The sequence below is a fragment of the Pseudonaja textilis genome, chromosome 1, assembly GCF_049901715.1.
Source record: "Pseudonaja textilis isolate UNSWEBS1 chromosome 1, rPseTex1.2, whole genome shotgun sequence".
Lineage (NCBI taxonomy): Eukaryota > Metazoa > Chordata > Lepidosauria > Squamata > Elapidae > Pseudonaja > Pseudonaja textilis.
Window position 1 is genome coordinate 316,026,156 of NC_141990.1, and position 14,460 is coordinate 316,040,615.

A 14,460-nucleotide genomic window follows, 5' to 3' on the forward strand; every position below is an offset into this window, starting at 1 on the left:
GTTAATAATTTTTATCCATTCCCAATATGATGAAGACGGATGGACAGAGGGATGGATAGAAGAAAGGGAGGGTGAATGTGTGAGAATAAATGGAATAAATCATGAATTGTTCACTATAAAATAGGGAGGAACAGACAACTATAGGTTGTTGTCTTGAGTTTTTAAGAACTTACAGATGTCAAGTCATAAAACATTTTGGATACACATTTTATAGTTGTCAACAGAAAGAAGCAGGGGTTTGTAAGAGCAGGCAGCATTGTGGAATCGAAAGTACATTCCATTCATATTTTCTTCAGAGACTGATTAGATGATTAAAGCTTCTGCTGTGCAAAAATCTAATTGGAGAGCATGATTGATGACTCTTGGCTATGGACATGTTTTGTTAGATGATACACCCAAGGGGTGGGGGGGGGAGCAGGATCAATGGTGACAATGAATTACATATCTCAGAGTTGCCTACACCCAGGCTAATGCCAGAATGTTAACTTCTAATAAATCCTTTTTTGTTTTGGAAGTGAAGCTCAAGGTTCATGATTTACTTTGGAGTAACTTCCGGAACCCTGACAGCGCAGACTTGTTTTATGTATTTGAAAGCCAATACATCAAACATCAAGATAATCATTTTTGGCAAAGAAATGGAGTGTCCAATAAAGGAGAATATTTGTAGATCGGGGTTGAAATGAGGGGTCCTTAGTGCTCCCTGAGTTTGGTTGATTTCATGCAGAAAATGTCATTATCCAAACTAGGTAAGATCATTAGCGCTAGGGCTGATGAGCTAGCACTCATTATGTGTGCCTAGTTTGGGTAATGAGAGGTCTGCAAGAAAATAACCCAGCTCAGAGAGCACAATGCACCCCACAAATGGAATAACCAATTTATAAGAAGCCCTTGTCGAAGACCTGAAGAACATCTAGAATAGAATAACAGAGTTGGAAGAGACCTTTAGGTCTTCTAGTCCAACCCCCTGCTTAAACAGGAAACCCTACAGCACTTCACACAAATGGTAATCCTACATCTTTATAAGAACTTCCAATGTTGGAGCATTCACAACCTATGGAGACAAGTTCTTCCACTGATTAATTCATCTAATTATCAGGAAATTTCTCCTTAGTTCTAGGTTGCTTCTCTCCTTGATAAATTTCCACTCATTGCTCCTTGTCCTGACATCAGGTGCTTTGGAGGGTAGCTTGACTCCCTCTTCTTTGTGGCAGCCCCTGAGATTCTGGAACACTGCTATCATGTCTCCCATAGTCCTTCTTTTCATTAAATGAGTCCCGTCTCCTGCAACCATTCCTCATATACTTTAGCCTCCAGTCCCCTAATCATCTTGGTTGCTCTTCTCTGCACTCTTTCTAGAGTCTCAACATCTTTTTTACATCGTAGCGACCAAAATTGAATGCAGAACTGAACCAAATCTATTCCCAATATCTGCCTACAAAAATACAATCTAAGAGTAGATGTGTGATGACCTAGGGTGGGATACAAAACAAACACAGTCACAGAAAACAGGTGAAGCCCCTTTTATTCCTTCACTTTGCTTCCAAGGTCTGAATATCTTTGACGGAAGACAAAATACCTCCCACACATATAGTTACATGAAGAAGAAAAAAACAACACAAACCAGGCAAGATAAGGGCTGGAGATAACACACACTGGGAAGGATACCAAACTCTGAAAGGAACTATAAACTAGAGATATTTACATGCTTTGTTTCGAGCATTTGCCAGTACACAGGTCCAAACTCTTATTCAGTTGTCACACCTGCAGCCCATGAAGAGGATCAAGGCCCTATCCTCCTGAAGAAACCACATCTCACCCTTATCCTCTCCTCCCTGCATGCCCTAGAATGTGTAGGGGATGAGCCTGGGTCCTCCTCTGACTGCTCAGCCAGTGTCTCCCTTCCTCAGCCTCCTCCACAACCTCCAAAACTACACTTCCACTCACTGTCAGATGTTCCTTAGAGTCAGTCTCCAATAGGGGCATGACAAGGTGGATGAATTCGTGTGTCATGACAGAGGGATAAAGATTGAAAAGTGACTGAAAGAATTTGGAGATGTGCAAACATAAGTAGAAACATTGAGGATAATATTTGGTGAGGAATAAACTTTGATGAAAAAGCAAATGTGCTTATAGAAAGCCCAAGAAAGTCATGCTTAGAGGGAGTTGATGAGTTTTCCCCAAATCTTCCTACCTATTTTAACTTCTATGGGAGAAATTAGTTTCTAATTGCACCCATGACAAGTATAAATAAACCAGTTATTTGGTATAAATTTTGGAATGATTGTTCAAACTTACTAGAATTCAACTGATTGTCCTGAGCCACTATGCCCCACTAACATTCAATACTATCCCAAAAACCATTACTCGGGCCAAACTTCCTCTTGTTTCCTGGGGTCCAGTTTCCTTTAGGTCAACTACCCAACTTCTCCTTGACTCTCAAGTCTACTCTACCTGACTCTGTGGTTTCTTCCCCAAACCCCCAAAACTTTAACATTAGACTGTCTACTATTGACCTCACCCCTTTACTAAGAGGTCTATAGGGGACATGCCTGAGCGCACTAACGTGCCTAATGTCCCGACCTATTGTTTCTTTTATTTTTCTTATATGTATCCATGTATTCATAACTATGTTTATACTAATACCTATTATCTTGTAAGCAATTGACAAATAAAATAAAATAAAAAAAGTCTGTCTGCACTAGGAATTAACAACAAGAGACACAAATTTGTTTTTCTCATCCTGGTGTGTAAAAAAAAATCTATTGCTAAGTGGATAGGAGAATTCATTTCCTTTGCAATTATCAGAAGAGTATTTCTAAATGTATCCCTCTGGATTTCTGTCCCCCAAATTATTCCTGCTTTGAAAATATGTTCCAAGTTCTTCCACTAGGGGCAGGATCTGTCAAATTACATCTGCCTTGTCTTGAAATGAATCATATTTTGGCTTTGTTGAGACTCCGCTGTCCTCACTTTTCTCTTTGCTCCTGTCTGCAATTCCACTTCAGCACAAATCTTGATTCCTCATTTAGGAAGGACAAGAATGACTGGGCTGCCTCTCCTGCTGCTGCTCTTCTACCTCTTTCCTCCAACTACTCCTAAGAGGAAGCAAACCGTATGCATGTTGAGGAATTTGTTTGAGTCTAGAGGAACACAGCATTATTACAGACCTGGTGATCTCATTATTGGTGGGAATTTAACCTTGGGAACTCTTATGTACTCCAGAATCCCATATTTTTAGAAGGAACCATTCTGGCTTAGTTTTAGTACATTGTAAGTTTCACCTGGCATGGAAAGATGCATTGATTTTTTTACTCTGTTCTGGATTCAGGGATTCCTTTCAAAAACCCTTGTCCTACTATTCTAATATTCTACTGCAGTTCTTGTCTTTAATCATAAAACAGGCTAGAATTGTCAATCATTCTACAAATCAATATCAGGAAGATGATAGGGCACATAAAAAGTGAGGAAGGAACAACAAATTTGAAACTGTGCTGGCCTAAAAAAAGTTAATGTAATGTTCATTTAGACAGAAAAACCTAGTAGAAATCTCAAAGAAAAGTTAAATCATTTGTCATTTCCTGGTTGTGTAATAAGACCAGTTTTGTATTGTGGTGGCCAGTGCTGGCAATCAAAATACAAAAAAGATTTGGAGACTGGAGGCTAAATGTATTAAACGACAGATACAGGAGTTGGGCTGTGTCTAATCTAAGGAAAGAGGGAATAAGGGGACATGATTGCACTGTTCTAATATTTGGGGGGCTCCTACAAAGACAAAGAGGTCAAACTATTTTCCAAAGCACCAAGATGGGAGACAATAAATGGAAATTAACAAGGAGAGAAGCGAAGTAGAGCTAAGGTGAAATTTCCTAATGGCAAGAACAGTTAATCATTGGCACAGCTTGCCTTTTTCCTTTGTCACCAAACCATACAATTTGAATCAAAAGGCATCTATGAAAAAAAAAAGCTCAATGAAACCAGAGACTTGCTATTGCAAACAACATCAAAAATAGGCAAATTTAAAGCACACACATACACATATTTCTCTGTTATGTTCCCAATGTTTTTTTTACTATAGAACCATAAGCACGAAATATCAGGATTTCTTTGCCTTAGAATGTTGAAGGGTCTTGTGCCATCTTTACCAGGATAGTAACCCACAATTAAACAGTAAACATCTGTCTGTATACAGTACTGTGTATTCACACTAACTCTCAGTTATCTGAGCCTGGTATGGCCTAGGCCCATAACTAGTGTTGAGATAATCCCCCATTAGAAGAATGAGCGCATACAGGGAGACGTAGTGAGAGAATTGTTGAATAATACACACATCCATATGTTTTTGCAGTATAAGAGTTGCAGATTGAAGGATAGTTTTTTCCTGAAACCAAATTGTTTATTAGAGAGTAGGTTATTTCTCTCTAAGTGGTGGATAATGGATTTGGTTAATAATTGATTCCATGACTTTACAGGTGACGCAGCATAAAGAGATTAGTCTGTAAATTTCAAATAGGCTGGGCTCTCCTTTTTTGAAGATGGGGATGACCGTGGCTTGTGACCATAGGTTTGGCAAGGAGCTGGTCCTGAAAGATTTTTCAAAGATTATGCTTAGACTTTCAGCTATAGCAGTGGATAGCTTTTTTAAGAAGTAGGCACATATTCCATCCGGTCCAATAAATAAACATGGCTTTAGATTGTGTAGTGCTTTTTCAATATAGTCTTCTGTAAAATCGATATGTATTAGATCATTGTAGTTGTCTGTGGTTCGACTAGGAAATACTGGGCATGATCCATTGCTATTTGCAAATACTGAGCCAAAGAGTGTGTTAAAGTGGTTGGCTTTAATAGTGTTGTCATTGCAGTTTTTTTCCATTAGGTCCTTTCAGGGGTTGGATGGATCTTGAGTCTTTTAGTTTGTTGTTTACAGAATTGTAGAAAGTGTGGGTGGAATTGGTGCATAGTAAGTTTTCCTCTTGTTTAATGTGAAAATTGGTGTGTTCAGTCTTTATCTGGTGGCATAAATTTTTGTATCGGCTTTTGAAGTTGGCAACGTGACCAGATTTATTTTTCCGCCAGTGATTTCTTTTTGGATTGAAGTTTCCTTATTGTTATGGGTAATTTTTTTTTTCTGGTTCTGGGAGTTGTTAATGGTACATATAGTTTGATGACTTTTTTGACTTCAATTAAAAATATGTTGTAATGGTCTTCTAGAGTATTGCATCCAGTGAATAGAAATTGCCAATCAAGGGATGAGAAACAGTTGTTTATAAGATCATAGTTGCCTTTTTTGAAGTTATAATTGGGGATTCTGTCATTGTGATGATTTTTGTGTGGACATATGTTGAGACAAAAGTCAATCATGTTGTGGTCACTGTTGGAAAAGTGTTCCCTCTGAGCTGACACCTCCTTCCTCAAATAGAGTTTCATCCTCTGAAACTCATGTACATATTAAAGACAGTTCAGGACCATTGTCAATGTTACCAAGAACTGGTTTGGTTATCCATCCCTTTTTTTATCAAGTCGTTGTTTCATCATATTTCATTAATTGCTGATGTAGTTTGTTTTCAAATGCAGCGTTCTGACCCAAACCTATTTCCAAGCGAGCAAACAGAAGACAAAGGCAGCAGCCCAACCTTTTAATATTTCCTCTATGAATTGTTTCTTCACACATAAAAGGCTGCTTCCAACTAATTAGCTCCCAAAAGAAAGAGCCTTACCAAGTTTTTGCAAGGCTGCCAAAAAAAAAAAAAACAGATAAGAAATAGTTTACAAAACAAGAGTCTTCAAATACCATCTGTAATGTCCATGAGGCTGAGTTTCAAAATGTCTTTGCTTCCTACAAAGAACTTTCACTGCACAGCTTCCTTTTATCTTCTTGAAGGAGGGCCCATTACCTTACAGTCTTACTCCTGAGTCACTCCTCAGAAACCTCCTCATCACTGCTGCCAGCCCCCACAGTCTCTGAAGGCATCAGTCCACTCTCTAATGGTCCTGGCCCCTCATCTGAGTCCTTGCTCTTCTCAGCTGTCCACACCTGCTGTCGGCTAACCACAACATGTAGTTAGATGGGTGGCATGGAAATATTTAATTAATTAACCAAGAAACACTCACGAGAAGTTCTAAGAATCTGTGGAGCAGATCAAATTCAGAAGAATTACCTGCCACTGCTGGACATTTGAGATCCTCTTCGCAAGCCACATCATGGCTGGTTGTGCTCCTGATCCATGCATGTCTGGTAAGGCATGTGCTACAGCATAAATGGCATTGTAGATATTGTAACTTTCACCTGTCATGCTCATTTCAAATCTGTAAGATGGCAGATTCTGTACATTTTCCTTTCCCATGCATTGATTTTTCTCCTCTTGAAAGATGTTACCTTCCCACCAAAGTGGTCCCTATTTTTCTACTTGCATTTTTACAGGCTTTCAAACTGCTAGTTTGACAGAAGCTGGGACAAGTAATGGGACCTCACTCTGTTATGTGGTGCTAGAGATTTGAATATCGAACTGCTGACCTTTCTAATTGACAAGCTCATTGTCTTAGCCACTGAGCCACCACATTCCTTAGGTAAAACATACCTTCTTGTAATTGTTGCTTTTGATGGCTTCCGGTCAATTTCCATCATTTCAGAGAGAACAAATTTTTCCAGGAGCAAATTCCCTCCAATAATGAGATCTCCAGGCCTGTAGTAGTCCTCAACAGTCTGCAGGGGGTTTCTCGCAACACATACGGTTTGCATTATCTTGTGAGTTGTTGAAGGCAGGAGCCAAAAGAGGAGGAGGAGGAGGAGGAGGAGGAGGAGGAGGAGGAGGAGGAGGAGGAGGAGGAGGATGGAGTCTGGTCTATGCCAGAGTTTGTTCAGATAAAGGGAGGGCTAAGCATGGTGATCAGTTATAACCTTGTGAAAGTGATCAATAATGCAGGTGTGTGTGTGGAAGAACTGTTTACTTTCTCCTGCATGGTTAGCGATGATATACAATTTCATTTCTCCTATGACTTTTAAAAATAGAGGGTGGGATACTCAAGATTTCAGACTAATGGAGATCATCTCCTGTAACCCACCCTCCAACCAGGAGACCCTATACCCTTACTGAACAATGGCACTCAAGTCTCTTCTTGAAAGCTTCCAGTGATGAAGCTGCCACAACTTCTGAAGGCAACATCTGTTCCATTAGTTGATTGTTCTCCCTGTCAGAAAATGTCTCCTTATTTCTAGGTTGAATCTCTCCTTGATCAATTTCCATCCATTATTCCTTGTCTGGCCATCAGTTGTCTTGGAAAATAGCTTGACCCCAGAGGTGGTATTCAGCAGGTTCTGACCAGTTCTGGAGAACCAGTAGAAGAAATTTTGAGTAATTCTGAGAACTGGCAAATACCACCTCTGATTGGAAATTTACAGTATCCTTCCCCTGCCACACCCACCAAGCCATGCCCACAGAACCGGTAGCAAAAACATTTGAATTCCACCACTGCTTGACCCCCTCCTCTGTGTGGCAGCCCCTCAAATATTAGAAGACTGCTACCACATCTCCCCCCAGTCCTTCTCTTTGGTAGACTAGCCAAGCCCAGTTTTTGCAGCCGTTTATCATATGTTTTAGTCTCCAGTCCCCTCATCATCCTGGTTGCTCTTCTTTGTACTTTTTCTAGAGTCTCAACATCTTTTTTTATAATGTATTGACCAAAACTAGATGCAGTACTCTAGGTATGGTCTTACTAAGGCTTTATAGAGTGGTATTAGTACCACCCTTGATATTGATTGTATCCCTCTGTTAATGCAATTTAGGATTGCATTAGCTTTTTTGGCTCCTGCTGCACATGGCTGGCTCCTATTTAGCTGATTGTCCACTAAGACTCCAAGATCCCTTTCACAGTTATTGCTATTGAGCCTGGTTTCACCCAGTCTATATGTGTACTTTTGGTTTTTCTTGCCCAAGTGTAGGACTTTACTTTTCTCTACATTGAATTTCATTTTGTTAAATATGGCCCAGTGTTCTAGTCTGTCAAGATCCACCTTGGATCTTGAGCCTATCTTCCTGAGTGTTGGCTATTCCTGCCAGCTTAGTATCATTCACCAATTTGGCAATTTCCCCTTCCGTTCCCTCATCTAAGTCTTTTATGAAGATATTGAAGAGTACTGGGCCTAAGTTAGAAGCCAACAAATTTGTCTGCTATCACTCAGTGGGGGAAGAGTAATCATGGCATCTTCTAGACTTGCTACATAGAGCGAGTTGGTGTCCATGGAGCAACAGAGCTCTTCCTTTTCTTTCCATCATGGCATCTTCTAGACTTACTACATAAAGCAAGTTGGTGTCCATGGAGCAACAGAGCTCTCCCTTTTCTTTCCATCATGGCATCTTCTAGACTTACTACATAGAGCAAGTTGGTGTCCATGGAGCAACAGAGCTCTCCCTTTTCTTTCCATCATGGCATCTTCTAGACTTACTACATAGAGCAAGTTGGTGTACATAGAGCAACATAGCTCTCCCTTTTCTTTCCATCTGATTCCTGTCATTGTGCAATGATCCTGAAACAACATTTTCATGGAGATCCAATGCTTGACATTCTATCCCCTTTTATTTAACTTCTACATCTAGCCATTGTAGTAAGGCATATTTTGGTTTGAGGTCTAGTATCTTCATTAGGCTGCTTGATTGTTTGAATTTTATTACAATTTTCACCTGTTTTATTTTTAGAATTGTTTTTTTTTATGTTTCCGTTATATTTCATTATATTTAATCACATTGTAAGCTGCTCAAAGTTACCTGGAATCATGATATGTGTAGCATGTTATTTTAATAATAGATAAAAAAAATAATGTCAACCCCTAGCCAACCACGCAATGCTGGCAAGGTCTCATCACAGAATCTAGACATTGAGAATACAATAGAATAGAATAACAGAGTTGGAAGGGACCTTGGAGGTCGTCTAGTCCAACCCCCTGCTTAGGCAGGAAATCCTAGACCATTTCAGATCGGTTATCCGATCACTTCTTAAAAACTTCCAGTGTTGGAGCATTTTACAACTTCTGGAGGCAAGTTGTTCCACCGATTAATTGTTCTAACTGTCAGGAAATTTCTCCTTAGTTCTAGGTTGCTTCTCTCCTTGATTAGTTTCCACCCATTGTTTCTTGTTCTACCCTCAGGTGCTTTGGAGAGTAGCTTGACTCCCTCTTCTTTGGGGCAGCCCCTGAGATATTGGAACACTGCTATCCTGTCCTTAGTCCTTCTTTTCAGCAAACTTTACATAGCCAGTTCCAGGAACCATTCTTTGTTTTAGCTTCCAGTCCCCTAATCATCTGATCAAGGTTGTTGGGAGCTGGATGGAGAGGAATAGGCACAAAATTAAGATGAGCCAAACAGGGGTTGGTCAGTGCTTGAAGCTCCTGATTCACAGATATTAGCCATCTTTTATCCTGCGTGGAATTACTGTGTCACACTAGGGATTTGGGCACAATTTGGAGGACATTCCAGACTCTCAGAACCTGACTTAGGAGCAGGTGACACCTCTGGCCAGGAAGGCCTTTGTACAGATTTGGCTTGTGCAATAGTTGTGCCTGTCCCTGGATTGAGAGCCCTTCTTCCTAATCCTTTGGGCCTTAGTCATTTCACAGGTGGACAGTTGCAATGGGCTCCCCATGGAGCTCCCTTTGAAGACCACTTGGAAGCTTCATCTGGTCAACATCTGGTAGCTTCCCTATGCAATAGACATGTCAATTACCACCTCTAAACACAAATGGAATCTGAGGGAGCTCCAATCAGAATGGAGCTGGAAGGGACCTTGGAGGTCTTCTACTCCAGCCCCCTTCTCAAGCAGGAGATCCTGTACCATTTCAAACCAATGACTATTCAGTCTCTTCTTAGAAACCTCCAGGCATGGAGCACCCACAAGGTCTGAAAACAAACTGTTCCTCTAGTTAATATTCCTCACTTTTAGGAAGCTTCTCCTCAATTCCAGTTTGCTGCTCTCCTTGATTAGTTTCCATCCATTGTTTCTTGTCCTGCCCACTGGCACCTTGGAAAATAAAGTGACCCCTTCCTCTTAGTAACAGCATCCCAAATACTGGAATATTGATATAATGTTCCCCCCAGCCCTTCTTTTACCTAGACTAGACAAAAGCAAAACTTTTGTCTGTTCTTCATATGTTTTAGTCTCAAGGCCTTTTAATCATCTTAGTTGCTCTTCTTTGCCCTTTCCCCCCAAAGTCTCAGGATCTTTTTTGTAACGTGGTGACCAAAACCATATGCAAAATTCCAGGTGTGGCTTTACTAAGACTTTATAAAGCGGTACTAATACTTCACGTGATTTTGATTCTATGCCTCTCTTTATACAACCAATGATTGTATATTCATACTTGAATCTGATTCATGAAAAGCAGATCCTTCATCATGCAACTGTTATCCTTTCTGAGTCAATCCACTTTTTTCCAGTGAGAAGGACATTCTGCATCCCGACAAGAGAATGAATCTTTCCCTGAATTCAGAACATCCTTCCAGCCTACCTTTGTGCCCCAGATAATTGCATCCAGGTCGATGGTGAAACCCCGGTCTGGGGGAGCTGGGGGGGGCTATTTGCCCAACTTTAATTGGGACAAAAGACAGATGCCTCAGTCTCCTGTAGCGCTTTCCTATACAGGTGGTCCTTGACTTATAAGCACAATAGACCCCAAAATGTATGTTGCTAAATGAGATAATTGTTAACTGGGTTTTGCCTCATTTTATGAGCTTTCTTGCTATGGTTGTTAAGTGAATCACTGGTTGTTAAGTGAATCTGGCTTCCACACTGATTTTGCTTGTTGGAAGATTGCAAAAGCTGATCACATGACACCCCAGGACACTGCAACTGTTATAAATATGAGTCAGTTGCTCAGAATTTTGAGCATAGGGATACTGCAAGGGTTGTACATGTATTATACATCACTTTTTACAGTGTTGCTCTAACTTTGAACTGCCACTGAACAAACTATTATAAGTCAAGGACTATCTCTATCTTCTGACAGGATTGGATGATGAGCCATCACTAATGCTGCCCATTTTTTTCTCTATTCATTTTCTCTCACCTATCTTAAAATGGAAACATTAAAGCAGAGATTGTAAATTATTTTTAAAAAAAGTTTTCCTTGAGTCACAGATCTGATATTAAGATGTCTCAAATAGGAAAAAATAGCAAGGGAAGGAAAGTGTCATTAATGTTTACATGATCTTATTTAATAATAATGTATCTATCTCAAATTCATAGAGACTAGAATAATGTGGTTCATTTAAACCATTAATGGGTGATAGAATGCAAAAATGATTAGGAAATCAGCAAGGCCCCAGGGATCTAAGGAAATGAAATATGCTAAAAAAATATTGATAGTGAACTTAACCCAATTTTATTTTTAAAGATTCATATGATTATAATAAAATGTGAAACTGTCCAAGTGGAAATACTGTAAATATCCATATCTTTAATATCTATTAGCATTTTCTAAGTTATCACTTGGACCACAGTGAGAAAACAATGGAACTAGTGGAAAAGGCAAGTAATTGTTACCAATTAACAGAAACTTTTTGATTAATCACATCTCCTGATTTTCAGTTTTTTAAGGAGATCTCCCCTCATTTTCATATTTTAAAAATCAGATCAAATACAAAAGGTCCCAAAACCAAAACAGAAGTTCTGAATTCTGAAAAAAAATCACAGATTCCTGTGCCTCATTATATTCTCTCTGCAATTCAGATGTGGTCTCATTAGAATAATGTAGCATTTAGGGGAAAAAAATACAGGCCAGGAGACTGGCTCCAGAAGACAAAATGGAGAGGATCTCTACAGCCACCATGGACTTCCCTTTGGTGCTTAGGTAGGCAGGAAGAAAGGTGATCCAAACACAGGAAAATACCAGCATTTTGGCTTCATTAAAACTGTCAGGCAATTTCCTAGCTAGAAAGGCTACCATGAAACTGATCAGGGCAAGGACACCCAGATAGGCAAGGACAGTGTAAAACATGAAAGCTGAGCCTTCATCACATTCCAAGATGGCCTCTCCTACCAAGGAGTTGAAGTCCAAGTTGGGAAACAGGGCAGAGGTAGTCAGCCAGATGGCACAAAGGACTGCTTGGATCAGGGGACAGGCAATGACGATGACAATGATCAAAGACAAGAACTGCACTAGGACATTTGAATAGTAGGGGAAGAGTTTTTGAAAGGAATCCCTGAATCCTGAACACAGTAATGCATCTTTCCCTGCCAGGTGAAACTTACAAAATATAAGAACTAAGATAGAGCGGATCCTCCTGAAAATCAAGGACTCTGGAAGACATAAGAGTTCCCAAGGGTAAATTCCCACCAATAATGAGATCACCAGGTCTGTAATACTTCTGTCTTGCTTTAGGCTCGAACAATTTCCTCAACACACATACACTTTGCCTCCTCTTAGCAGTAGTTGGAGGAAAGAGGCAGAAGAGCAGAAGCAGGAGAGGCAGCCCAGTCATTCTTGTCCTTCCTATATCAGAAATCAAGATTTGTGCAGAAGTGTAATTGCAGGCATGAGCAAAGAGAAAAATGAGAACAGACGAGTCTCAACGAAGCCAAGAATGATTCATTTCAAGACAAGCCAAGGGAATTTGACAGATCCTGCCCCAGTGGAGGAACTTGGAACATATTTTCAAAGCAGGAATAATTTGGGGGGCAGAAATCCAGAGGGATACATTTAGAATTTATCTTCTGATAATTGCAAAGGAAATGAATTCTCCTATCCACTTAGCAATAGGTGTGTTTTTTCTCACCAAGATGAGAAAAACAAGTTTGTGTCTCTTGTTGTTAATCCCTAGTGGCGATAGACTTGAGAGTAAAGGAGAAGTTGGGTATTTGACCTAAATGAAACTGAACCCCAGGAAACAAGAGGGAGTTTGGCCTGAGTCACAGTTTTGGGGATAGAATTGAGTGCTAGTGGGGCATAGTGGCTCAGGACAATCAGTTGAATTCTAGTAAGTTTGAACAATCATTCCAAATTTTATACCAAATGAGTGGTTTACTTATACTTGTTATGAGTGAGATTAGAAATTAATTTCTCTCATAGAACTTAAAAATAGGTAGGAAAATTTGGGGAAAACTCATCAACTCCCTCTAAGCATGACTTTCTTGGGCTTTCTAAAGCCACATTTGCTTTTTCATCAAAGTTTATTCCTGACCTAATATTATCCTCAATGTTTCTACCTATGTTTGCACATCTCCTAATTCTTCCAGTCATTTTTCAATCTTTATCCGTCTGTCATGACACACAAATTCCTACACCTTGTCATGACTCTGAGAGAGAGGAGGAACAGCTGAGAGGGAGTGGTAGTGTGACTCTGGAAGTTGTGGAGGAGGCAGGGGGAGGGCTGAGGCAAGCTGAGCAGTCAGAGGAAGACCCAGGCACATCCCCTATCCATCCTAGGGCATGCAACAAGGAGAGGATAAGGGAGAGACATGGTCTCCTTGGATGGAGAGGGCCTTGATCCTCTTCATGGGCTGCAGGTGTGACAACTGAATAAGAGTGTGGACCTGTGTACTGGCAAACGCTAGAAACAAAGCATGTAAATATCTCTAGTTTACAGTTCCTCTCTGAGTTTGACATCCTTCCCAGTGTGTGTTATCTGTAAATATCAAGCAGCCCTTATCTTGCCTGGTTTGTGTTGCTTTTTTCCTTCTCCGTGTAACTGTTTGTGTGGGAGTTTTTTTGTCTTCCATCAAAGATATTCAGAGCTTGGAAGCAAAATGAAGGAATAAAAGCGGCTTCACCTCTTTTCTGTGACTGTGTTTGTTTTGTGTCCCACCCTCGGCCAACACACACCTACTCTTAGACTGTATTTTTGTAGGCAGACATTGGGAATAGATTTGGTCATTCAATTTTGGTCTGCATTCTGTTTTTGTAAAAAAGAGGTTGAGACTCTAGAAAGAGTGCAGAGAAGAGCAACAAAGACGTTTAAGGGACTGGAGGCTGAACCATATGAGGAATGGTTGCAGGAGCCAGGACTCATTTAATGAAAAGAAGAACTATGGGAGACATGATAGCAGTGTTCCAGGGTCTCAGGGGCTGCCACAAAGAAGAGGGAGTCAAGCTACCCTCCAAAGCACCTGATGGCAGGACAAGGAGTAATGGGTGGAAATTCATCAAGGAGAGAAGCAACTTCGAACTAAGGAGAAATTTCCTGACAGTTAGACGAATTAATCAGTGGAAGAACTTGTCTCCAGAGGTTGTGAATGCTCCAACACTGGAAGTTCTTATAAAGATGTAGGATTACCATTTGTCTGAAGTGCTGTAGGGTTTCCTGTTTAAGCAGGGGGTTGGACTAGAAGGCCTCAAGGTCTCTTCCAACTCTGTTATTCTACTCTGGATGTTCTTCAGGTCTTCAACAAGGGCTTCTTATAAATTGGTCATTCCATTTGTGGGGTGCATTGTGCTCTCTGAGCTGGGTTATTTTCTTGCAGACCTCTCATTACCCA